Here is a 27,333-nt window from a genome sequence, read left to right on the forward strand (position 1 = left end):
CATTGGGTGATTACAAGCACCTGGTAAGCATCCTTTAAAAAAAACCCTGACCCTAACCCTAACTGAAGAAGCTTTGTACAAAACATGGCACATTACAAGCTGCGCCAGTGATATGAAAAGTTTTGACTGTGTTGTGACTGTGAAAAGTGTTGTGACTGTTATCTGTGCTGCCTGTTGCTGCATGAAGACCTTTTTAATGGAAAACTGCTGGTCCATGTCAAAACAATACAGTAGACAGAGTACAAATTTAATTTTTGTGCCTTATTTTGCTGCTTGTTTTTTTTTTTTTTTTTTTTTTTTTTTATCTGCAAACTTAATATCTAATGTCAACCCAGTATAGGTTTATATCAGTGATAATCCCCCAAAACGGTCTTCTACTACTGCTGCTGCTACTACTACTGCTACTACTACATCGTACAATAAAAATAATAATAATAATAATGATAATAATAATAATAATAATGATATGCAAAGACACATATGTCCTAGTTCAATTTTAACTATTAATTCATGGTTTCCCATTGAATGTGTGTTTATCCAGTTGGAAAGTGATGCTGGCAGCACTGCAGTGAAACCAGAGGCGGTTCAACACCAACCAAGAGAGGACACATCTGTGCTGGGCAGTGGACGCTGTCCCTGCTCTGGCAACAATGTTGCAGTTGTCTGTAGACTTGCTCACTGTTTGCATGTAGGTCAGCGTTTTCTGTAATAGCTGTACATTATGACAATGAATGTGCATATTTATTTTACAGTTTGGGTGAGTAAGAATCAAGAACCACGTAAGAATCACCCAAACTTTAAATTATTTTTAATTTATTTATTTTGTTGTCATATTGTCTAGCATGTTTATAATTTGCGCAGTGGGTGGGCATCTATCACACATCTGTCTGGTTTCTCTGCGGTCCTCAACATTTCTTCCATATTTTTCCCTGTTATGCCTGTTTTTTGGGGGAGGTTGTTCTTGCCTGCTATGATGATTATGTCAGGATTGTTGTCCTGTAGGTTGTAAAATTGTGGGCATGTAAACCCCCTGAGATTCTGAGCAGTGATATTGGGATTTAAATAAACTAGAAGCTGACATGAATGTGTAACTTTTACTGATTTATTTCTATGTTTCAGGCCATTTCTTGGTAATTTGCTAATTTTAATAACCTTTTTTCCTATGTTTTCGGAAAAAAAAAACTACAGTACAGCACTGGTTTCAAAGGGTTAAATACACAAAAGGATGTGTCAGCTAACTGTTCTGGTAGTTTTCTGGTCATTTAACAATAATAATAAACATAATCATAATCATAATAAGTTTAAAGGCAGAATGAGTAGGATTTGTTGGCTGCGGTTTGTAAACACTACATTCAAAGTTGGCCCCTTATCCCTGGATAAGCAGACCACCGGGTGAGTTTTGTTTCCTACGATGCTGATGAGATGAACGCCATTGCTGTCGTAAGAGAAAAAAAAGTCCCCGCCAACACCTATTTGTTCAACAGAAAACTGTTTGTTTTGGTTCTGTCCCTGCCATTTATTCAGTGTTTTTGGTGACCCCTGCTGGTCATCTTGACATAATAAAGTGTTTGGGGATTGATTCTCTAGTTCCTGTGTGACAGGAAGTTCATCTGACTATCCTGAAAATGGATGTGCTCTGTGCTCTCCAGTGAGTCTGATGTTTGTTCATCCTTTGCCATCCACCAAGCCCTTAAAAAGGAGTTTAGCCTTAGTTTCCTAAATGTGTGCTAGCTTCTATGCATGTTGCCATGGATTTCAAGGATAGTCTTTAATCCTGAGTGCAAATACTTTGCATTCAGTCATTTAACTCAGCTAGCCTGTCTGTGTTTGTTTATGCAGTATAGTCTGGATAGATTGGTTATATTACACTGATAATGAATTATTTACCTTGCTCAGTATTTACCTGGTCCTGGCAATCTGTACAGTGTGTTTGATGGCAGGTAACTGAGAGGGGAAACTCAGTGATGCCAGTAAAGTTTTGTTCAATTTTATTTTGAGTGCTTGTGCATCATTAACTATTTTTAATACCTTCATTTCAATGTTATCATATTTTTATCTAGTATTTTCTATCCACTCACCCACTCTCCTGTTGTCTCTTCACACTATTATTCCCCAAATGTCAGACTGGTGACTGGTTGTTGCTGTGCCCTTCCTCTAAACAAGACTCCTGAAGAAGACTGAAGTATACGCTGTGCTGATAGATGTTTATTAATTCATATTTCTTAATATTCAGTTAGTACATTTGATTAATAATGGTTTGGTTGGGAATCTCACCAACCTTTTGATAGAGCAGGCAACATTACCTAAAAAAAATCATATGTTATGAGTATTTCTCCATTTGAAGGAGTCACTAATCAGTTTCTGCAAAACCTGACACAACATAAAAATGTCTGCTCTCAAAATATCAAAAATACCATCTATTACAACGGTTCTTAACTCAGTTCTCAAGTACCACCTGTGCTGCAAGTGTTTCTGCCAGCATTATTATACATTCCATTGGACTTCTGGACAAGGAACACCCACCACAGCTGTGATTGGTCACAAAAATCGCTGGCCTGCGGCTCATTTGTTAAAACAGCCTTGACATGCTGTAAATGCTCATCCAATCATGACCCTAACTTTAACTCTGTGGGCGTACCAAGGAGAGCTCCAACCCACTCATAATCCTTTACTTAACCAAGTGGCCATGTCTTGCCCAGAAAGCTGGTTCATCATGATGCTTTGCACTGATAACTGATTTTTTTTTTTCATCTACAATCTGATTACAAGATTTCCGCCCATTTTTATTCATTTTATATACAACAATAGAAGCAGACAGAGCAGTCTCTCATTTGACACATTCATGAGTAGAAGTAAACTCTATCGGGGTTTAAACCACTGTTTTCAAATTCAGTGATAAACTTCCTGAAGATACCTTGAGAGCTTTCTACTGTCTCCTGTCTCGGCTCAGAAACTTTCACAGATTCCACATCATCTTTTTAAACCACTTCTATACATGCTATTGTTTTTACACATTGATATTTTGGATTTGCCTAATATTTAGTAGTAATTTTTAACTTTCATCTTATTCATTCATGTTTTTTTTTTTCCTGCTCTCCCATGATCTGCCCTGTTCCTCTTCCCACTTGTAATCCTGATAACCCCCCCCCCCCGCTCCCGACACACACACAATGCTAAATATGACATGAATATTCAATTGATAAGCGATGAATTAAATTAAGCTTCCATGATTTCCTTTTTAAGTTTTATGTTTTATGATGTACGTAAAAATTGCTGTGTGTATGTGTGCACACATACATACACAGACGTGTGTGTGTGTGTGTGTGTGTGTGGTTGTTCGAGGGTGGCATGTGACTGCTCAACCTTGGTTTACTCATTGCCGCTAGAGGGAGCTGTAACTAGAGATACATTAGGGCTCTGGTTTTGTCAGTCGCAATCGTTCTTGGATGTTTCATTACCAAAGTGTTCTTGATAATACTATCAGCAAAGTGGTACCATCCCATTTATCCACTCAGCATGAATGAGGTTGAAAGATAAAGGTATCCACGGAGTATGGCACCTGAATTCCAGACTCTTACCAGTAACCGAAAAGCTGATTGCTTCCAGTACACAGACTTTGCTGCCCTGTGTAAGCTGAGAAAGAGGAAGTCCCTAAGTTAGACCATGCATCACTATTACCACTCCCATAATAGTCCCATGGTTAAAAGAGGAAGAAGGTACTGCTCATCTTACAGAGTTTTTGATTCTTTAGAAAAGAACTTAAAGCTGCTCTTGGGTTTAACAAGAATGTAGTAGCCTTAAAGGTACAACTTCAGTTCCAATCAATCTGCAGTTATAGAACCTGAAATTGAATAATCACAAGGAGCCTGCTGAAATGGATGACAGCAGTGGTCTTTCACACCAAGGGAGGCCTATGCTGATGCTGTCCTCTGTCCTGTAGGCACCAAATCCACAAGATCTCCTCAGGTGGAGTGGTGGTCACCACTATCCAACTGCCTGGGAGGCTTCAAGTCTGAGGAGGGAGAGTCAAAATATTGGACATCTCACCTACTCTCAGCTACTTACAGAAAAAAAAAACAACTCCAATTAAATAGCCCCAAATTTAGTCTGAATCACCCCCTTCTCTTCAAGAGGTCGTATCTGTATGGAATAGCTGAGGCTGCAAAATAAGATGTGCAGGTCCGGACTGCAGACAGGTACTACAGTGAAAGAAAGGGAAACTCAGTGTGTACAGCATTGCTGAACACAGCCCTAGGTCCAACTCCTCCCCTGACCAATTCCCTTTTTTTGCCTAATAAACTGACTTGATTGTTTTTGTTGATTGTTTATTTAGCTACTTGTTGATTATTTGTTGACTATTAATCCTTTTCTTCTTTTCAGTAGTTCAAGACCCTGCCCTCTTTTGAATATTTGGATATATTCAAATACCTGTAATCAAATATATTTGGATATAGGCATTTGTGGGGTTGGTGCTGTCAGTCCCTGTTCCTCTAAATTCTCCCCTTATAGCCCTCACCACAGAGTGAAAGAAGAAGCATTTGTCACCAATGGAGAAGTCATGGGATCCTAGCTTGAAATACAATCCAGTTCAATGGATGATTCACTAAAAAACAGTTTGTCAGCATTAAACTAACCTTCTGGACATTTCTATTGTGAAATCTTGGAATGTCTACATGACCAGCAAGAGGAGCTTCATCATGTGATAATCGCAGAGGATAGCTGGGTAAAGATGAATACACAGGACTGTATTTTGCCTGTTTTGGAGGAGTTGTCAAGGACAAACTAGAGGTGTCTCTGACCACTGAAACTTTACTGAAGACTCTGCAAGAAGATTCAGAGGTTGTTTTTCAAACTTTTAAAAACTTTTCTACACTTACACTCCTTACACTTTTTTGGTCTATTTATGGAACAGATAGGTGGGGACCTTATCTTTCTCTCCTTGTAGTTTTACTATTTATGATCTTATTATTGTATTTATTTTTATTATTGAAGCAGCTGATTATTGCTTGAGCAACATTAAGTAAGTCCTGAATTACGAAGTATAGTTGTTTTTAGCACTTTTTACCCTGGCTTGGGGACTAAGTCCTTGGTAGAGACAAAAACAGACATGTTTTGTCTTAATCAGTCAGGTTGATAGATGAAGGTTCACATTTATTGTTCTGGATTTCCAAAGTAACATTTCCTCAGCAGTAAAAGTATACATATTGCTTGAATGATCTTCCAGTACCAGAACAAATGTCACAGTAAGACTAGCTGCCATTAACAAGAGTGACATTACACTATACTTCTTTTAGGCCAGTTAAGGTGCAAGAGAAAATAGGAGGGAGATGGCCAGCAGCTGAATTGCTGTTTCTCATTGAGAAACCACTGAAGGAAGTATAAATGATACTGAATGCTACTGTAATAAAACACCTAAAACTGGTAAATGCATTTTTGCTTTTCTGATAGGCATGGGGTCAGGTGGAACAGACAGACGGACTCTATCAAGGTGGATGCTGATCACAGATTTTACAAATGGATAAACTGGATGGACGGGTGGACTTCTACATCAACCAAGCTCAAGTCACTGAAACTTTACGTCCTCATCATGCCCTCTGAAACCACCCCGAATTTGGGGAAGACTCAAAAACATTGGCTGTTCACAAAAAGTAAAAACATTTCTTGATACAGAGAGATTACCTGTATGAAACCAAACACCTGGGAAGCTGACCTCTGGCTATGAAGCGATGGGGCCTGATCTATGTGAATGTCTCACAAAATGTCTCAGCCACAAAGCTGTGATAAAGATCATCTGACAGTGACACTCCAGACCCTCAGGTTTCAGGTTAAACAAGAGATGTCATCAAAATTATTCTCAGTGATGTATTTCAGCAGAGCAAAAGACTTTATGCAAGATGAAAACTGTGGACAGTGACTCGTCTACAAGAGCTTAGTGGTGTTGGGATTGAGTGGAATTCACATAAAATATCTGAACAAGGTGACTTGCTTTGGGAGCTGTTCAAAGCCACTTTTTCTACAAGACACCAAGTGAAATGTACCATGACTGGACAGCACATGGGTTATCGGACATTTTCATCACCCAACACGTAAGGAAACTTCTTCCTAAAAAGGACCAGGAGTGAGACACTGCTGAGAATCCCAGGTAAACTGGCATAAAATTATGCATTGACATGTACCAGACATGTACTATTTACATTTATTAGAGATTGTTCCATTTATTTATTTTGCTAATTATATGGGCAAACCTTATCTTAACTACTAATATGTTTTTGTGTCAGATGTATGGGAAAGATTTGTTAACAAAAAAAAAAGTGTAATATCCACAATGTTCTTTGCCACGCTCATTTACGTGGCACAAAGTACGCCACCCTGACTTCCGTACCACGCAATGACACATGGCACCATCGGGAAGGTTCGAGAAGTCATTTTGGTAAAGGAGAACACTTCCGTTGATAAACAAAAGCCAACAGAGCAACTTATCCGACAGGTTTAGGAAACTTTTTGAGCTGAAAAAACAATGATGAGATTATTGTTGCTACTTGCAATAAATGCTTAGATAGTAGATGTATTTACATATTCTCCAGATATTAAACTAAGCTGCTAAGCCGACTGCTCTCGAACAACTGTTGAATGAACAGGCTCCTCCACCATGCTACAGCTAATGGCTAATGACTAATGCTTTGTTAATGGCTAATGCTAATGCTTTGTTAATGGCTAATGCTACAGCTAATGCAGCTAATGGCTAACAAAGCTATGGCTCTTGTGTTAAACTGAAAGGTTATTTCAGGCCTCTCAGGCCATGTGTACCTACTGAAATTAAAATCTCTAATTTCTTTTAGAAATTAGAGATTTTCTCTTTTTTCTTTTCTTTCTTTTCTTTTCTTTTTCAAACTGAATTCAGAGGGAAATTTTCTCTTGCTGCTGTTTCGGTTGGTGCCGTATGATGCAGAGCACAAAAGTCACGCATGGACAGCAACACACAAACACAGCAAGGCAAATCTCCCTCAAAATTAGGAACCTCTTGCAGCGGGTTTTACTTCAACAATAAAGCTGCAATTTTAGGTTTGAGTGACTAATGTAAAATATCCTTATCGTGCTGTTTTTCGTATTGTACAGGACGCACATGGCCAAAGGGAGGATGATGATGGACTCCCTTTGTCAGTGAGTAAAATTTGCAATTTTGACCCAGTTTTTCCCTCATGAATGTGTTCCAACATGATCTATAGTTACTTTCTTGCTCTGTTGCTTTAGTTTCTTATTTAGTACTCTACAGAGACACACACACACACACACAATGAAAACTTTACATGTGTGCATTCATGTACACACATATAAACATCTTTCATACAGCCTATTGCATTTAGTATAAAATAACAACTGGGATTTTCAAGAAGGCTTTACCTCAGTTTTCCAGTTTCTACCACTGACCCTAACTTTTTAGGTTCAGTGCCAAACTGTCAAAGAGGGCATGAACATTGCAATCATTTATAGGCATCTCTCTTTTCCCATACACTCTTTAAGGATAGAGCAACATATATTTAAAAGCTTATCTCACTACACTAATGAAACAAGTGATGGGTTATTCCCCTCATGATGCAGTCATCTGATTTCCAAATGCAGTTATTTTCATACTGTAGTATTTTAAATTCTTAGTTAACACTCCACACAGACACACACACACACAGACGCACACACACACACACACACACACACACTCAAATGTACGGTACATGCATGCACACAAGCAAACACACATAATAAACATCTTTCATAAAACTAATATAGTTTACCATGAAATAGTATTTGTTTGATTTGTTTGTTTTACCTCTGTTTTCCATTCACTATCACTATGTCTGACTTTTAAGGTCCAATGTGAAACAGAACCAGAGGGCCTGAATGCTAAGGTGTTTTATGGCCGTCTCACTTTTCCCATACGCCCTGTAAGTAGAGCAACATTTCAAAAAAGAGCTTTTGATTTTGTCTTGTTTTCATTAAGGGAAATTATCTTACACACTGCTGAAAAAAGTGACATGTTAAAGTGCTTTTATATGCACTTTAATAAATCCATGCAGGCACACATGCAAATGCACATAATAAACAACTGGCTGCATATGGTTCTGCATGAAATAATATACAACTGCATTGTAAACACCTATCTGATTATTTATTGGAGAGATGTTAACACCTTAGTCACAGCTACCCACCACTAAAACTACAATTGTGAGTTTGACACTAATGTAAAAGATCACTGTGCTGCTGTTGTTCACACAGGACATAGAGGGCCAGAGGAGGGAAGAGGAAGAATTGCCTCTGCCTGTGAGTAAACTTTCATATTTTCACTCACTTTTTCCTTCTTCTGTGCGTTAAAACTTGTGGTACTGTTTGTTTTCATACTCTGTTGTCTCTCTCTCACACACACACACACACATACCCATGCTCCAAAACGTTCACACACAATGTACGCAAACGCACATAATATACAACTGACTGCATATGGTTTAACGTGAAATACTAATAACTGGAAATCTAAAAATGGTTTTACCTCTGTTTTGCCTTCAAAGTGACTGGTTCTGACTTTTTAGGTCCAGTGTGAAATGGACCCGGAGGGCCTGAATGGAGTAGTGGTGTTTGGCCATCTCACTTTCTCCTTAAGCCCTGTGCGTAAAGCAACATGTATTAAAAAACAGCTACAGTTTGTCTTGTATGACTGAGCCATCTTTTTTCTGCTTCAATATAATCAGGGCTTAAAGTGAAACATTTTCCTGAGCCTGAAACGTGAAAACAGGGGGGGGATAACCCATTGACCCACAGGTACCTCAGTTTTGCTGATTACTGTGTAACCCCCCCCCCCCAAAAAACAACAACAACAACAACAAAAAAAAAAAAACGGATCTTTTGTAGCAATAAGGAGATATGATAACTATCTTGAAGGAGAAGAGGTTTACCAGTAGGCTTGACTCCAATAATTTAACAATATGTTAAATTATTATTTGTTTTAAACATGTAAATTACTTATCAAACAGACCTAACAATTCAGTGAATAAGCAGGAGTATGCCTGTGATAACATGGTTTGAAAAATAAGCCGAAGTGATACCTCTTCTTTGAATAGACAAGCTAAGCTGTCAGTGTGCTGCTGTTAGCCAGTGAAAATACAGAGGAGTGGCAAATAGAGTGGCGACTCTTCGCTTTGTTACACAATCTATGTCAGTGCGCTGCTGTAGCTGGAAAGTTTCTCTGCCTTTTGGACTTGTACGGTGCCGGTGCAGGTGTTGTGATGTTTTTTCTTGGTGGTGCAGTTGCAGGTGAAACCACTGGAGGGGTTGTGCCACCCAGGTTCTCTCCATGTAATTTTCTCCAGATATATGTTCATATCCCACACAAAACAGCATTTCATTCAAATTATGTCAAATTCCGCGTTAAAAATAGATTCCGTTTTATTCGGCTAATTCCGCGATTCCGTGTTCGCGGAAATTATAGGGCCCTAGTTAAGTTGCCCCTTAACTGCTGTTTGCATCCTTGTAAGTTGCTCAATATTCTTCAGATTTGTACTCACTGACCCATCTATATTATATCAATCTATATTAATAGAATAGGCTCTGGTCGTGAGTAACAGCGGCAGTAGTGCTTTAAACGCCCATGTGGGCGTCCATTCGACTTGGACTGGGACCGGAGGAGTGCAAACGCACTCATCTTCGCCACTGGTGATCGACTCAGGTTGTCGCGCCGTGCGTTTAAAAAAAAAGCCGATATTTTCGCCTGTTTTCAGGAGGCTGGAGCCGACGCAACACTAATTCTTTATTTCACTTACGTGGGTCCAGGTGTGATCCTCATCTGATCTCCTCTCTCTGTCTGCATATGGATGAGTGCGGGTACAGAAACGTGACGTTAAATTATTTCTGTTGTGATTTTATTTATTTTTTACTTTGAAAATTAATTTAGCGTGTCGGGGGGCAGGCGCTGCGCCCCGCCAATAGAATGATAGGGGAAACACTGAATGTAGTTTGCTTCCATCTCTCTGCCCTTCTCTACTCTACTTCAACGCTGCTTAGCTCCACCGGATCTATTCTACCGGACGGTAGACTGCCGCATCCACCTGTTCCACAAAACGCACAAGGCATGCTGTTCTTAGACCCTCCCCACTCAGCTGTTATTGGCCAACTGAGTTTGATAACATTATACTATTGGTGGATCTACCCATGTGCTTCGCTGAAAATCAGAAGATCATTCGTTAAATGCTAACTTAAGCCAAATTGTTGCCACAAAAAAAACAAAAACAAAACAAACAAAAAAAAAAAAACAATGCCCGTCAAGCCGGAAATCCGGCACGATGCCGGAGTACTTTAAGCCCTGTATAATGTATAAAATATATGTATGTAATATATATAATATAAAATATGCAGCAGTTTGCACCTTTGTGACAACAAACGTTACCAGACTAGAGGTGACCAAAAATTCAAACCACATGCTGATTTTGCATTCATTTTCCCCTTTTATTTCTTCTTTTCAGAACCCATCGTCTAGAAACCCACCTGCATCAGGTGACGCAGCCATGAGAACTGGTGAGAAGCAGGAACACTTTACATTTAATGAATCAATTCTACATTTTATTTTAAAGTGCAAATAGACCAATTTGATATGGTTTTGACTTTTAAAACTGTGTTTTCAGAGGAGACACATCATCAGGATCTGATCCTGTCCTGTACTGTCTGTCGGAACAAGGAGGCAAAGATCGTGTATCAGCCCTGCAGACACCTGGTGACCTGTGACACATGTGATGCACATGTGAATCAATGTCCCTGCTGTCTGCATGAGATCGCAAGCCGACTTACTGTCAGCTGGTAGTTACTGATCATATTTTTGTATATGGTGCATTACAAAATAAGAAATCTCTATAGCAGTCACACTAAAAGCTACCAAGTACTACAATGTGAGTGTTCTGACATGAAAATATTCATGTATTTACAACATGTTAATCAATGTTGTTACATATTAAATTAATTAGATTAAAGTATGACCTATTAAAAAAACAATCACTCATCAATTATCTTGATTGATTCCCTGTATTTCAGGATGAGCATCGAGCATGGGGAGGATGAACATGGACAAGCACAAAACCAGTGCAGGTCAGTAGAACACAACCTCTTCAAAATAATGGGAATTTAATATAAAAAAAAAAAAAAATGAGAACATCTTCAGGGTTTTTATTTTAATGTTTTGGGGTGATTTTTTTTTTTTTTTTTTTTTTTACTTTGTAACTTTGTATTTATTTGTAACTTATTTGTAACTTTGACTGACTTCTTTTTAAGTTTTGGGTCATTTCTTGCTAATTTGCTAATCACCTTTTTTCCCGTGTGTCTGAAAGAAATCTAGAGACTAAGCCAAGATCTAAAGAGATAACATACCAAAAAAGTTTTAGCTAATTTTTGGGTCATTTTCTTGTAATTCTCTCTTAATTTTAGGTTTTGGGTAATTTCCTGCTAATTTGCATCACCTTTTTTGCCCTGGTTTTCTGGCTTTAAAGGTATACATACAGAAAAAAAAACTGTGAATAATAGTACAACATTTTGTCAGGCATGTTCAACATCACACATTCCAGTGTGATACAAGAAATGTGAGCAGCAGACTTAAACAAACTAATATAGTGCGGTTTATGAGAATATATTGCTCAGGCACTTCATTCATTACAATCTCCATTCATCTCCCTCTCTCTCTCTGTCTCTCTGTCTCTCTGTCTCTCTCTCTCTCTCTCCCTCTCCCTCACACACACACACACACACCAGTAAGTGTATGTAGAGTATTAGTCACTGATGTATGTTCTATGAATTTGTCAAGCAGAAAGATAATTAACTGGGCCATGCGATAAAGACGAGTTTAATATTACATAATTCACTCACCTGCTGCTAACTCCATCTCATCATTTAATTTCATCATTTACAACCTGAATTCATTTCTACGCAACATTTCTGTTGTATTTTTGTTGTTGCACCTAGTCCAAATGTGTTAATATTCATAGAATGTCAGAATTTACTTGTTTATTTATTAAGCTTGAACACCATCTACAATCTGATTACAATCTTTCGGTCCAGTTCTTGTTCAGATTGGATGCAGCAGCGGAGGCAGAAAGTGCAGTCTCTCGTTTGACACATTTATGAGTGGAGGCAAACTGTATCAGGGGTTAAATCACTGATTTAATAAACTTCCTGAAGATATCAAGTGAGCTTTCTACTGTCCCCAGTCTAGGGTCCGAAACTTTATCTTTTAAGACCACTTGTATACATGCAATTGGTTTATATATGTTACCAAATTTGCCCATTTTTTAGTCTTTGTTGTCTTGTTCAATTATATTTTGTGTGACTGTGTATATTTAACCACTTTTTAATAACTTCATCTCAATGAATTCAATTTTTTGCCTGCTCTCCCATTCTCCTTTTGTCTTCTCATTGTTATTTCCCAGGCGTCCCAGATTGGTGACTGGTTGGCCCGAAGAAGCTTGGGATGTACCTAATTCTAATTAAATATTAAATTAGTATTAATTAATTGTTTAATAAAATAAATTTAAAGTCTGTCCTGTCTGGATTTATGAGTTGGTTGTTAAGGCCTCTCTCTGCTATCTCGAAATCCCTCAGTCTCTCACTGTCATGTATATGATATTGACAAAGTGAACAACATTAACTTTAAGAAACAAACACATTTCATATTTTACTCATATTTCTCCGTTTGAAGGAGCCACTAATAGTTTGTGCCGGCTCCTTCAAGACCTGTCACAACATAATAAGTTCTGCTTTCCAAATATCATCTACTACAATGATTCACAAGTACCACCTGCCCTGGAAGTGATGGTTCCAGCTCTGTCCTTGCATAGCAGATGCAAATAAGGACTTAATGCTAATTGGTTGAAACAGATCTACCTGAACAACATATAGGGGGAGAGGTGTAACTCATAGTGTAACCATAACAGACCTTGTGTATTGAGTCAAACTGTGGGCAGGTCTCTGTTATTTAAGTTTGTTAACTTTCTACATTGTCTACTCACCTCAACCACGCTGCCTGACTCCTCACATTGGGGGTCAGTCCTCCTGTCTCCATTGGGTCTGTCAGAACACATGCACATTCATAAGTCATGGGACTGATAGTGCTGCAAATTCAGAAGGTAATGGTATATTATGTTACACTATAAGAGGAGACTTCTAGTACTACTAGGGATAAAATGAAGCATGAGTAGAAGTGTGACTGATATCTGACAGGCAAACAGCAAAACATTTGAACATCAGCAAAATTAAAGATCTTATTTTTGACTTTGAAAAAAAAAACGCAAAGCTGTCACCACAGATTATAAGGAACTTGTGCAGATACTTAGTTGGAAGTGACCTTGCAAAATAGAAAATTGCATTTCAGACTGCACAGGTCGACAACATGTAACAGTGCGTTATTGGTTCATCAGTACCATCTCTGTAAGCCATTTATTACAATCAATGGGGAGTATGCAGCATTATTAAAAATCCCACACACCATAGTCACAGCCTCCACACTCTTCCTGCCATCTAGAAAACATTACCCGTGCATATGGACCACTACCAGAGGACTTTACCTTTTTGTCGTGTTTGTGAACTCTCTGCCCTCCTGACTTGCATAACTTAGGGCTGCACACATGGATACTTTACTACAGTTACAACTGCACTATTGCATTGCACTTATTTTTAAATACCTTTTACTTTTTAAATTGCAATTCTATAACATGAATGTGTATATGAGAATGCATAAATATGTGTATTCATGTGTACAAATGTCTGTGGGTGTAAGTAGCTGCATATATGCATGTATGCATAAGTTAGTGTATATGTGTATGCACTAGCATGTACATATATCTAGGAATGTATACCTTTTATTCATATTCATTAATGCAGCAGTACCCTATCTTTGTATCCTGTCCTAAATGACTTTAACAACGGGGAATTTGGTTTTCTTTCTGTTGCAACAGTGAGAGAAATGACAACACAGTGTTGAATTTTTAAGACATATCGGCTCTTTGTGAGTGACTTGTACAGTGTCACTGCCGTGGGATTAAACTCTTTAGCCTCAAACAAAAAGCCAGACCTACTCAAACAGCAGGACAAAATGGAAGCAAAGACAAAAAAAAAAAAAAAAAAAAAAGCTGCAATAATCACATCTTGCTGGGAGAGCAAAAATGGTAATGCAACTCTTGGGCTTCAGGCTGTGTTTTGCCGCTATCATTGCTCTCTTTCTATAAGTGCTAATCCAATTCCTTATTTCTCTTTATCCCCAACAGTAATTGACAAGAATGACCGATGTGGGAGATGAGATGAGAAAGAGGGATAAGAGCCATGTCTAAAAGAGGTATAAAAGTCAAATCCATTTCCCACACTTTTTGTTCTATATCACATTAAATTTTAAACACATAGGTTAAGAGTGATGCCTGACTAAGGCCATAGTTACACTTGACACTTCAGTGTGACCTGCCTGATCGGATGGTGATTTGAAATATTCCCATGCAGATATAGTCCACTACATGATAAAATGTCCAGATTGTTATGTGTCCACATGCTGCTGATGGTAGAATGCCATCACATTAAGGAGTGTCTTACTTCTATTTCTATCTCGGGGCACGGAAGTGATAAATCTTATGTGAACAACAAGCTGTGTGACAGACAGTTTGCTAGCATGCCAGTATCATGAGGACCTTCAAATTCTAATCAGTCCACTCAATAATGGGATACCTGTGATGATGACGAGAGGTGTTCTGGAAACAGTATGTCTTATACATACAGCAAAATGTTAATATAGTAAAAATCAACACTATACTGCTGTTTTAAGGTTACACCATCAGAACAAATGTAATTCTTATAGATGGTTTGAACAACCACCCAGAGGCCATTTCAGTTCAGTTCATTCTGACTGATGAAGGCCTAGCACCGAAACGTCACATTAAATACATCACTGAAAGTTAGGCAGTGTGCAAGAGTTTTTTTTTTGTTTTTTTTGTTTTTTTTTCAACTTTTGATCTACTCCCTCTCTTGCACACCTGTCTCAAGAGATGGATGTGCAGAGGGTTGTACTGTTCTGAGACTGTTTTGAACCACCCAGAGACCAGGTCAGTTCTTTGAGAGAACAAACAATACTGCAATCAACACTTTCACAGAGAAATCAACACTCATTAACACTGGATAATTAGTTGTGCAACTAGGAGAAGTGTGACAAATGGAGGGGCGGTGGCATGTAGTGGTTTGAGGGCAGAGAGACAGGGGAGGCCCGTCGTGACAACAAGGTTCCCCTGTACTTAATTAACCCTCATGAAAAGGTCTGATGCCCACTCCAAAGGTGTGTGTATTACCAGAGAGGTCTGATACCTGACTTTGCACATGTGCCAGGCCCCAGGGACATGCAAATTTGCTGAACTTCAACCACAACATGGCAAGACATAACCTTCCTCAGTTGGCCCCACTGGTTGTCTGGTTTTGTGGCCGAGGCACCAGTTGAAAAGTCTTCATTGTTAGAAAAAAAAACAAAAAAAAAAACAGGTCTGTCCATAATACGAGCTTATTACACACTTGTCCATATGTACTGCATACTATATACTCAAGTGATACATTAATAGACTATCAATGTTATGAACATTCAGATATTCAAATTCATGTCATGACTATGAAACACAGATGGAACTCAATCAGCCTTTATCTAACCTTTATCTAAGTCTACAATCTACAGACTTGTATACATTATATTGTATATACGGACGAGTTATTAAGTCATTCAGATTAGTTACTAAGCCATTCAGCTAAGATAAACTTTGCTGCTAGGGATTTCAGGTGTTAAGTTCTTCAAGTGACTTAGCACGGGCATGCTTTAGGCTTTGCACAGCCAAAAGTAGCCCAAATCCTTCTCCTTTACTCATAAAAACTTTGGGTTTAACCAAAATCTAAGACTGACACAATTAAAAGGCTTCTTTATATATTTGCCTCATTATACCAATTCCATACCAACTATGTAGGCTATTGAAAATGGTGACGTGCATCACCAAAAAACAGCAAAGCCATAACCAAGCTACAGACAGACATCACATCAAATAACCCATGTGCACTCAAAAAGAAAAGCATCAATCCACCCACTCTAGCATCACTGCCTCCTCGAGACTGTATAGAAAACACCCCAGGCAGTCACTGTTGCCCCTTTTCCACCAAAAAGCACCTGGTGCTAGTTCGGAGCTGGTGCTAGAGCCAGTGCTTTAGCACCAGCCAACAAAGAACCGGTTTGCTTTTCCACTGGCCAACAGCCAAGCGGAGTCAAGTCAGAGCCACATCATTACGTCATCGTAAAACGTGATCACGTGGGTGTGCGAGACGCTCGCTCAGAATCACAACAACAAACATGAACGACCCACCGTAGCGATGCAAATACTGCCGTGTCTTTACAAGCCTACATTGCGGTCCAGAGGCGAAAAACGCAATTATTGCCGGCTACCCGTTGTATTTGTGGTCGGAACGAACGGTGACTATGTTTTCCTATACGTTTATAGCAATCGCTGCTCCCGTTTGAGTCTGTAAGTCCGCCCACCAATGACGCAGTGGGCCACGTCATCGGTTCTTCCTCTGGCTCCCGTTTAGCCCCTGCTCAGAGTTGGTGCTTGCTTGGAACCGGTTTGGAACCAGTTTGGCCGGTGCTTGGGCGGTGGAAAACCAAAAAACTGGTGCTAAGTCAGGCACGGGCTCCAAAACAGCCCTGGAACCGGTTTGGTGGAAAAGGGGTATGTGTCCGCTTGTCACTTTCATAAGAGCAGGCACAATTACAACAGAGAGGCCTGCTGCACATAGATCATATCACAGGCTGATGCAAAGCATGGGAATGCAGATACAGAGGCCACTCAAAATTTGATCTATAGCCAACCTTTTTGCATTAATAAAACATATCTATATCAATTTGCCAAAATGCATATGCATATCTGTATACATACATATCTACATATATGCATATCTACTCTTTGTCTTGGTCTTAAGTGGAAAATCAAGAAACATGGGATTATGCCATCATTATCAAAGTGAGCCCAACAGCAAATGTGGGATTAAAATATGTTAAAATGAACATTTGAAAATGTTAATTAAAAGTTAATTTACCCTCAAAAAGAATTTTTATCTAATAGCATAATGTGAACGTAAAGTGACATGACATGATGTAACATAGACCCGTTCTACTATGTTCCCTGCTCATCCATAAGCACTAAATGAAAACAACAGTTAGTTAAGCAATTGTGGAATTTAAACTAAAACCTGAGAAGTGTAACCTTGTAATAGACCTTCTTCACAGCAGTCATTTTGACATGAGTAGGGGGTAAAAACTGCTGTTACTAATGACATTAATTAAGGCTCTGCTCCACTTATGTCTAACAGAATCAGGGTGCTGGCATTGTTCATGCTGGTCAGACTCTGGCACACTTATATGGAATTGAATCATAATTAATGTAGTAAATGTATGATGCCAAAATGTACCTACCTAACATAAGGCAGGAAATATGGCTCTTGTCTTTATCCATGCCATAAAGTTCCTCCCCACCTGTGCAGAGAGAAGTCACAACCCACGATAAAAGTGAAAATTTGAAGTGCATTTCTACACCTATAATAAAAACCATGACGCTGAGACAGCTAACTGTGTAAGAGCTGCCTGTTACAAGATTAATATCACGCAATTTTATTATCTTATCCTCTAGCTATTTAGCGACGCGTCGAGTTAATGTCACTCGCAGGACCTGATAACACCTGTATTTACCTGCTTTTTCTTCAACAACCACAGTGAAAAGGGTCTATTAACAGTTAAAGACAGGAGCAAAGCAGTTGTACAGTTTAGAATAAGTAGAAATGGTAAAAAAAATGTTTTGAAAAAGGTAAAAATAGTACCCCTAAACTTACATAACTACCTGCATGAAGCTAAGTTGACTGCAGCTTGCTAACATTAGCAAAAACCTTTTCCTTTGGCCTTACCTCATTCTCAGCTATTAAAAGTAAACTCAGTGTTGTCCTGCTGCTCTTTAAGTAAAATAAATGCCAAACAACAGCAGAATTTGCACCACCGTTTGAACAGACTCATACTTTGATAGTGAGACACGTTGCTAGCAGCTAATCTATAGCACAACACAACTAGTCAACTCATTTCTTCATTTAAGGGTAAAATAAAAAAATAATAATAATAACAGTTGTTCACTACCTCTAGAGTCTGATGGGACCCCAGGCATTTCAATATTATAATGATAATTTGTATTCTTACCCTTAGAGTGGTATTTGCTTCTACAAGTGTAATACATCCACCAGCCATGTTGTGAAAATGGAGGCTTCACTTCAAAATGAATGAAGTAGACACAGACTGGAAAATAACAGGATTCTGAGCAGCAAAGGGCAGTTGAGAAGTAGTTTTGAAGAATGCACAAAAACATCTGTCCTTAAAAATTACAGTGTTCTTGACTAGTCATTAAGTTTTATAGGTATCAACATGTTCAGTTCAATTCATTAAACTGTGTCCTCTGTCATTTAAATACACTGTTTGCAGGTATGCAGTGAGCTGTGGTGTAATTGGAGCAAAACTTTGTTGTTTACTTGTTGTCATTTGTAATTGGTTATTTATGAGTAATGTCAGTTTTTCCTGTTTTGTGATTGGTGATGGGGTGGGAGCTTGGAGGCTCGGTGGTCGAGCGAGGAGAAGTGAGCAGCGGCAAAAGACTGAGGAAGGATGAGCAAAAAAATGAAATTAAGTACTGACAGAAGCTGTTATTGTTTTTTATTTTTTATTTTTTTTAGGCAATCATTTTGTTTGTTTGTTAAACAGAAAAAGTACATGGAAAGGTATTGAAAAAAAGAGACTAATACACAAGATTTTAAAGGGGCACAGACAAGGTCCAGTATTATTAGTGCAGTTCATTCATTCCATTGAAAGGTAATCTGACTGCTATTTTCTAGAATTTACTGTTGCTGATTGTGAAGTGAACAGTTCATTTATTTTGATATTATTATTTTTTATCATTATTTAATAAATTGAAGTTCATTTTGAGGACATAGTGGTTTCTGTGGTTTCTTAGGTCTTGAGAAAAATAAAAGGTTACAGTGAAGCCATACTAAAACTCATACTGATAGATAAACACTAAGATAATAATAAGGGAATTAAAGTATCGAACTCAGGGTGCTACCTATAGGTAAAGGTGAAGGAAGCGCTAGAGTAAGAATCCATCTCTCACTTTAATATCCCCCAAATCAGGTACATTGAAATGCCCTTCACAGTGCAGTATATATCCAGGCAAGTTTATCTGGAAAACACAAAAATTTCATTAATACCACAGGTCATTGATGACTCTCAGACAGTAAGGAAGAGGAGGAAGTGTCAGAGCAGGAAACTTTTAGACTTAGCTTTGCTTATGGCAAAATCCCAAAACCTCAAGAGTATGCATGCCATCTACTGCCAAAATCCTTTGAAATCTTTTGCCCTTAAATCCCCTGCAAGGCATGCAGTGCTTTATTACCCTAATCATAATGGTAACCATAACTGTAGCTGGAAGGCAGCATTGCCTTACACTGGAGGCAAAAAACACAGAGTAATAGTTGTAAAACCTCAGAAAATCAATCTCCTTGACATCTGAAACACTGCCGAAAAGTTATTCATCTATTTATCTATTTGTTTCCGCATGCAAAATAGATTTGTAGTTCAAAATTAGGTTTAGAGAGTAATAATGATGCAATGTTTAGGCCAGGTCAAAAATGCCCGTACTAGTCAAGGGTCAGTATTTGCACAGTTTATGCGGTTAGGAGCTCATAACCCATATGAGGCCATGCCAGGCTCATTGTGTTAAGAATAGGCTGGAGTGCTGTGTATTTAGCTGCACAGCTCTAGACCAGTTGTGAACAGTCTATCTCGATGGCATCAACCCTTTCAATCTTTGTCTTGTACTGGCCTTGAACATAAAAAGTCTAGTCTTCTTTTACTCTTGCTTGGTATATCAGTCTTGCTCTTACCTTATTGGTCTTGACTGAGGAGGTCTTGGCTACAGTGTAATTTCTACTGCCAAAGAACCCATTTGCAGTGCAGTCTACCTTGTGACTTCAGAGGCCAGACATAAGACATTTCTTGGGACCAATGGACATCAGCCACATTCCATTATCCCCGACTGTTGGGGTGTTGTAGTCTTCAGTTTCTGCATTAACCAGTCTTTCTGCCGCTTTCTACAGTAGTGTCACACATTTACCAGGCTATTTTACATGAATTTTTGTTTTGTTTTGTTTTGTTTTGTTTTAAATTGATGGCAAAGTTAAAATTGCTGGAATGACCGCTGACCTCTTCCTACAGTACGGTTCCTATAAATTACAATAAGGAACTTGGACTAGGTGTGGGGGTTAATGTAATTATGTTATTATGAAATCACCTTCCCAAAGATGCAACACCATAGACATATAAGTGAATTGAAAAATGTAATATATCTAATATCCATCAGGACACATTGCCGCAAGTCAGTGTCAGTGCCCTTCTGAAATTTTATCAGAAGGCCCAAACAATTTCAGTTACATGAACTTTTTTGCATGCACTTTTTGCATGACAAAGAAATTACTATGACCTATTTATTGATGAAGTTCCCAAGGGAAATAAAGCAGTTTGATTTGTAGGCCTGCTGGACATCATTTGGCTTTCAGGTAACATGATGTTATGTGTTCCGGTGTCTCTTGCCCCTTTCACACATGAACTGAACTCCTGAGCTTATTGTCACATTACTTGGAGGATATGTGAGAATGCAAATGCCCGAACCTGTTGGTCCAGACTCTACCCTGCCAGCTCTCTTGTACCAAGTCTGTACATTGAGCAGTTGAGCCAATATGTGAGTAAAGAAGGTCATGGTTCAAAGACGTCACAGCCAGTAAGTGGGTATGAGCGAGTGCCTCCTGCACACTATCCAGGTGCCACCCATCGCCCAGTGTTTCCAGTAGGTGAGAACACATCCTGTTATGTGCTTCATGTGCCTGGACCTGATTTCCCAGACGTTGTGAGGAGTTGTGAGGAACTCCCATAAAATTTGTAGCCCACATTTAAAATTGCCATTTCAGGTTATTAGGCCTGGCCATTTACCAAGTTAGACATGGCTATATTTTGGGTGTTGTCCTGCACTCACAGTTATTCACAGCCTATTGAAAGATGTATTGTGTTGCCTGATATCTGCACACTTGAATCTTTGTAGTACTATGCTTCCATTGTTCATTCCTACTTTTTAATATATGTAGTGTTTCAGGGCAGTATTTGGGCAGATTTTGAACAGGCCCCTGTAAGTCTGGAGACAGTGTTGCCGGGTTAGTTTGATGCATTCTGACCCAATAATTGCTTAGAATCCACCCCAAATATTATCTATAATAAATAATACAAATTAATTTATAAACAACAGTAGCGGTATTGTGGTTCATCGCAATACTTCAATATGATATAATCATAAAACAACAACTCAAGTGTTCGCAATTGCTGTTTTTATGTTATTTTCAAGTTTTTAAGATACTCCAATTTTTAACGTATTTGAAATACAGTTGAATTCATGGTAAACCAGCCAAAATCCTGTCCACCCACCCAAGCCCATTTTACCCTGATCGATGGAACCCATGACTGCCCATTTAGGCGGAAAACTCCCCCAGTCTGGCAACACTGGCATCCAACCACTATGGCAACACTAACCAAATCATATTGTACCCATGGCTTCCACTCAAAGGGGAGACATGCATTTTTTCCACGCTTTTGGACAAAGATGAGCTCAATGATTGGGCAAAAGCTTATGTAAGTATGAACTACCAGCAACATATATGGTCACAACACATAATACCATGCAAAAATTCATAAGATATTTTTAACATATGTACATATACAATTTGTATTGGTATTTGTTGTTGTATTTATTGCTTTGTTTGATATCTATTTTTATGTACTGGCTGTGAACCAGGGGATAATTAAGTTACATTGAACCTTGATACAAGTTTTACTGAGTATTTCATATGTTGTAAACGTATATATGCACGTATAAATTCAAAATATACTGTTAACATATATGGTGTCAGCATATAATACATATAAGAATTCAACACAAAGGCATTTTTAATATATGTACATGTATACATTTAATATTGGTATTTTATATGTTATAAACCTATATCTTCATATATCCAGAGGTTTTATGTATATGATGATAATATATCGCCTTATGGCAACATCACTTTTGATATAGGGGCATATGTGTCATATATTACATCCCCATATGAGACAAGAGGACATTCTGTGTGGTTGTAAAATAAGCTTCAGAGAGGGCGTTAGTAGATGATGGAAGATCAACTCTCTGGATTGAACATGTTAACTTAAATATACCAGAGCTAATACAGTTTGGAGAAGTCTGATGAAGCGAAAACAAAACATTTTTGGACTGCCTGACAAGGGACAAAATTGTGAAAGAAGGATTGATGGTTCAGGTATGTTTTCTTTAGTGTATTGTTTTATTAAAAAATAAAAATGAAAAAATAATGCATGAATCTGGATACCATCTCCTGTCCCCTCAGAATGTAACTGCCAGTGCAAAAAAAAAAAAAAAAAAAAACATGCAATGAAACACTGTCATTGTCAGTGTCAGTATGTCAAAAAGCCATTACATGCTGTGTGTTGGAGGTAGGTAGGTACATCAGTCTTTGAATATATACCAACATCTGATGTGGCATATATTTTATGTGTTGCACACTGGAGGAGGATGTGGCATTTCTTTTTTTTAATAGCTTATTATGTCAAATCTTGACATTTAGTGGGGTCAGTGTTCAATTACTGTGTCACACTGATGTGTTAATAGGTGGGATTATTGTTCAGGGAATAAATGCACTGTTGTTATGTTATTAGTTTTATTAAAGCATTTTGTCATGTGTATTGTGTGTCAAGTGCGTTGGTGCTGTGACTACTGAATTTCCCCTTAGGGTAAATTGCATATTTACATGCTCAACACCGACATACAGGGTTCAGAGAATTTCGCCCCTAAAGAGATTGTCATGGGAGATTATACGTGATATTTGTGTGTTTTACAGCTACATCAGAGTCAGCTGACACAACATAAGCATTACATTGTTCACCTACATGCATGCTTTATTTATCTGAGCCGGATTCCATAAATTCCTTCAATAGAGTCTCTTGGCAGTGCAAGAGAAGATTTGCTGGTTTGCTTTTTTTTTTTTTTTTTTTTTTTTTTTTTTTTTGTGGGTGGTAAGAGGTTGCAGCCAGGCAAGATCATTCTTCTTTACTGGCTTAAAATTTCTAAGATCACTGCCTCCTGCATTAATCAGCACAATGTCAAAGCAGGCAAGGTTGGAAATGACCTCTTGAACTTTAGGTCAGTATGTGCCTCCCTCTATACCCATGACATTTTGGCAGATAGATTTAGGTTTTTCAGGCATATGCTGTTAACATGCTGGTATGCATCAGAAGAAATCTATCACCACATAAACCATTGCATGGGTTTGGAAATTTTAAAAAGTGCACATTTACAGTAAAGTATTACCTGGTTAAGTAATTTAAAAACAAACAAACAAAAAAAAAAAACAGTGGCAGTATGCATCTAATTTAGAATAATGCATGCAGCAATATTTCTGCTCTTTCATTTAGGCTGATGATTTTAAAGAAAGGCTCCACTGTATCAGTGAACATTAAACAGTCAATACCCTCGTATCATTTAATTATTCATCACAAGCCCCTCAGGTCTGTAACGATGGAGCTGAAGATGGCATGAACAGATGTCCTGTCAATGAGCAATTGACACAGGGTCAGCAGATAAAGCAAGGACTGGGAGGCTTATATCACTGGGATTAGTGATTTCTCCCTACATTGATCAGAGAAGAAAAAGAAAAGAAAAAGCGAGTAAAAATGCATTGAATTTACCCTTAGATGTGTTTCCAGTTACCATTTTCCACCATTCAAATTTTTATAATATAATACATATTTTTGATTCATTTTACACCTCCACTTTGCATGTGTTTGTATCCATCATTGCCTGTGTACCTCATGAAAAGAAAGGCAACAATTTTCACTCAATACTGCCCACAATTGCTCACAACAGAAAATTATGCAATCATGCAAGCGTGGTTCCCTATCTGACAATAGTGGCTATAAACTATAATAGCAGTATCTACTTGTAATTGGACCACCAGGTAAGAGGGTGACACCTCCCCCGAGGACATGTTGCTATTATCTCTTCAGTTGAAGACAATTGTGAGGCACAATGTTCTGTAGGACTTTATAACCACGAGAGGAGAGAGAGAGGGGAAAGAGAGAGAAAGAAAATCAAGACATGAAGAGTCGAAGAGACAAGGCATTTCTATATGAACTGGTATACAAGGTAGGAACATTTAATTTTTAACAGTAGTTATATACCTCATAATTAATCTTGTGGAACGGCTCAGCCCGCTTAAAATGTTTAACCTTTCGAAAGTACTGCTGCTGTTTTTAATTCCACTAGCAGCTGACAGCGTGCACATCTGATACAATTAAATACCCCACCTGTCCCAATTCTGCCTTGCCTAATAGAAATTAACTTGTGCACACAACATAATAGTATATAAAATGTACCATTAGAAATGCGCACATATGCATGAAACATGGGCGTACAGTCAGACAATATACAGAACCATTTGAAAACCTATTATTCTCCAGTACTCTCTCCCCTGTCTGGATTCGAGTCTGTCAGTTTTGATTATCAAATGGTCAGCAAGGGAGGGATAGTCATTTGGCTGTTGCAGAATAAAATGACGATTGTGTTTAGTTGCTATGTGGTGACCACACAGGCTAGTCAAACCGTAAAGTGTGTCACTGTAGCCTGAAAACTGACATATGGTGCTGTGGCTGCAGTCAACACCATAAATAGTTACTACCAGTTGGTCCAGCGATCTTCAATTCTCCGCCAGCAGCAGAAGATGCCCCTCCATGCTGCAGACACCACTGATCGTTTGGCCATTGCTGCAAAACGTCTTGCTTCAGTGACTCAGCAACCGAGTTACATGGAGGTTATCCCCGAACAATGGCCACAGGTCTTCGAAATGGCAGTGACACATATAACAATGGCCACCACTTCAGCCATCCTGCTATGTTGCTTTGAATGGGAAAGTCCGTTCTACTCCAATTCAAGTCCTGTGAGTAGCACCCTCTTCAAGGCTTTCAGCACATATACTGTGTTACATTCATGCTACTTCAGCTATAATGCCACAGGAACCATGTCATCTTCAGTATGGAGTTCACTAGAAAGACTGTCCATCTTCAGTATTTTGTGGCCTGGTTTTGGACTGCAGCCTCCTAAGCATTTCTTTAAAAAATACCAAAAAAGCGACAGTGGGGTTCCAGATAATTTTTTTTCTTTTATTCACGTCTATGAAATCTCAGTCCAATAACACTCTATCACAAGGGTATATACCTGATCACATTCACTGTAACAATACCTGGGCATCTCATTAGCCTCCATGCTGAACTTGTCTGTTCTCTTTTTGTCCACTATACAATAGAAACTTGCCCAATACGAAGTGTCCTGCTGCCCTGACTTGTCTTGAATTTTGATTTTTACCCTTGCCTTACAGTGACACAATTTGCAGCAGGCAAATCCATATTTTCTCTACCTACATTCTGCTGCCCTGAGGACCACCTGGGATCCTGAGGCAAAAGCTCCACAGAATTTCTGCCATGTAAGTATGGAAATATCCTCCTGAGAGCCAGCAATTCATTTTGTCCTCTGCAATGGACATCAGTCCCTGGCCACAATTTAAGAGAAGACATCCTGAGTTTTCCAGTGATGCCTTATTTGACTGGTTGTATAAAGGCAACCATTTTTATGGCTCCACAAAATGACTAAAATCAGTAAAAGCACTTTTTCTGGAAGAGGGAAGTAAAGAATAAAATGTGACTAGAGCTGCAGGAAGTCGTAATGTGAAATATTTATGACCTACTAAATACAACACATTGTTTACAAATGTCCTTAGTTGTACATACCAGGACTACTCTGTATAATACTGTGGGTGATTTTACAGCACCAAAGGCAGAGAGAATTCTCTCTGGATGGTTGAGGCTCAGATGGAGTTATCAGAAAATGGAGATCAGGAGGAAGAATTCGAAGCACACGATGGAACATGAGAGCTCAGAGGAGGAGGATTTGGTGGAAGGAGGAAGGGGAGGATAAAATTTGTTCATTATCCACTTTGGGTTAAAAATAGCATAGGGGAGACTGGGGACAGTTGCAACACTTTTTACATTACCCTCAGTTACTCAGAGACTATTTGGACTAGGCACACCAAATTTTTACATATTAAACCTACATGTGTCTGCTATATACCCATACCATTTAAAGATGGCTACATATAACATATCAATCACAATATTTATTTGAATAAAGGAATTCAAACGTTGCAACTGACCCCAAACCTGGGGACAGTTGCAACACGGATCAGGGACGGTTGCAACATATTAAAAAATCATTAAATTTCACCAATTATCTTCTGATTTTTGCCTGAATAAGCACAGTATACAGTATTAAAGTATTTACTAAGTTTTGTTTTGTGTATAACATAGGCCTACCCTGAGTTAATGTGTAGATGTTACTGAAGCTATAAAACTCAATATTTCAGTTTGGGACAAAAAGAATGGAATAGTTTGCAGTACAAAAAACATTTATTAAACATGTTAACAAACAGTTAACAGTTTTAGTTAACAAAATTAACTAAATTAAAATTAACATATACAACAATAACTAATTGCTCATTTTTGCTCAACAAGTTATTTGGGGAATTATTTTGTTTATCATTAGCATTAGTTTCTCATTATGATTGCCTGTTCTGTTCATCATGAGCAATGAAATATATTAATTGTGCCTATTTTGAGCTAAAAATCTTCAAAAAGACTGTTGTGTGGTCTGTTTTGATATTAGCATAGGGACAGTTGCAACTGTTGCAACCGTCCCTGTGGTATCAGTCATGACAAAACACCATGTGCTAACTAGCCACAGTGACATTGACACATGTAAACGGTGTCACTGAATAGTCAACAAAACAGTGATTCAAGCTAGGTAGGTTTGGATTAATTCATACAAAAGACCAGGACAGTATGACAAAAATACAGCTCATGAAAAAATCTACTTTCATACCTCCAAAACAGTTTTGCCTTGATAAAAGCTGGACCAGATGATCAATATGGCCACTCTCTTGTTTGTGGGTAGAGGGTCTAACTGAGCATGTGCAGTGTGAGTGTCATCACTCTAGCATGTTTCTGATTGGAGAAATAAGGCTTGTTGCAACCGTCCCTTGTTGCAACTG

General features: G+C 38.5%; 1 long non-coding RNA gene across 1 annotated transcript; it reads left to right on the forward strand.

Annotated features, from left to right (window-relative positions):
- The first annotated feature begins 5,546 nt into the window (after positions 1-5,546).
- Positions 5,547-8,316, forward strand: LOC115375302 (uncharacterized). Its single transcript, XR_003929701.1, has 4 exons — positions 5,547-6,142; positions 7,117-7,161; positions 7,866-7,940; positions 8,272-8,316. It is a non-coding gene; the product is annotated as an uncharacterized LOC115375302 (long non-coding RNA).
- Positions 8,317-27,333: the final 19,017 nt, after the last annotated feature.

Source organism: Myripristis murdjan, chromosome 17, assembly GCF_902150065.1.
Source record: "Myripristis murdjan chromosome 17, fMyrMur1.1, whole genome shotgun sequence".
In the NCBI taxonomy this organism is placed as follows: Eukaryota; Metazoa; Chordata; class Actinopteri; order Holocentriformes; family Holocentridae; genus Myripristis; species Myripristis murdjan.